This window comes from Vicia villosa, unplaced genomic scaffold, assembly GCF_029867415.1.
Source record: "Vicia villosa cultivar HV-30 ecotype Madison, WI unplaced genomic scaffold, Vvil1.0 ctg.004105F_1_1, whole genome shotgun sequence".
NCBI lineage: Eukaryota > Viridiplantae > Streptophyta > Magnoliopsida > Fabales > Fabaceae > Vicia > Vicia villosa.
In genome coordinates this window covers 1,212-2,422 of record NW_026706375.1, presented here as the reverse complement: position 1 = coordinate 2,422, position 1,211 = coordinate 1,212, and positions in this window count along the sequence as shown.

The window sequence follows — 1,211 nt, the reverse complement described above, 5'->3', positions numbered from 1 at the left end:
ATCATGTCTCTCACTCATACAGACATTGATTGGTGTAGTCCTGACAACGACGAAACCAAGATCATCTTCAGTTGCGGAAGTTTTCCCAACATACCCCTTATTGGAACTAAGGGAGGAATCAGTTACAATCCAGCTTTAGCCCGTCGTCAATACGGCTATCCCATGAAAAATATTCCAAGTAACATTCAATTGGAGGGTCTGTTCTTCAAGAACATCGACGATCATGGCAACATGCTGAAGAAGGAAATTGTCCAAGCCTGGCGTCTTGTTCACAGCAAAGGGAGAAGATTGTTAGGAAAACATCTTTGCATCTCCCTGGATCCTTACCTTCAATGGGTACGCGTCAGAGCATTCAAGCTCAGGATGCCATATCAACATCAAGAACCTATTCCCCTAAGGGAACCAATTTACCTTTTCTCCACCGATGTTGAAAGACTTCAAGCGGCATTAAACAAGGTATGCCAAGAAAGGAATGCTTGGAGGAACAAGTATCGAATTGTCAACACGGAAAATGTTGAAATTCAAAACATCCTAAGAAGGAAGGATGAGTTACTTGAAGTACTCGATCGACAAGTGACACAATCATCACTTTCTCATCATATCCCTCCTGCTTCCTGGATCATCGATCAACTCACGTCAGAAAACGCTCAGCTCAAGAAACAGAAGAAGATATTAGAACGTGAAGTCGGCTCTTCATCAAAGTTTTAGAGTCCTTTCTCTCAGTTTCTCTGTATTTCCATTTTCAAAGTGTGTAAAAACGGCGTTATCGCTTAATTAATAAAAGTTTGATGTTTCATAACGTAATTATGGTGTTTCCTTGAAAAATAAATAACTTAATTGCATATCATACATCGCTTTAGTCGTACGCACTGACACGAGAATTGTCGCGGATCTAATAGTCACTTTCCTTTCTCCAGAAAGAGAGGAGGAGAAGGAGGTGAACCAAGACTTTCAAGCTGTCTCATCCATACAACACTCGTTCAAGTCGCAAGAAAAGAATGGAAGACTTTGAGCAAGAGAATGAAGAACTCAGAGAAGAGATTAATACTCTCAAAGGTACTGTTGAAAGGCTCAATAGTATGGTAGAAGCCCTGGTAGTTGCGCAGAATCGACCAACGCCAGAAGAACCACAAAGGACTGTGGTTTCCGAGATTGTTTCTACTCCTATTCCTCAGTATACCATGCCGCCTGATCGACCTTGGGGCATGCCG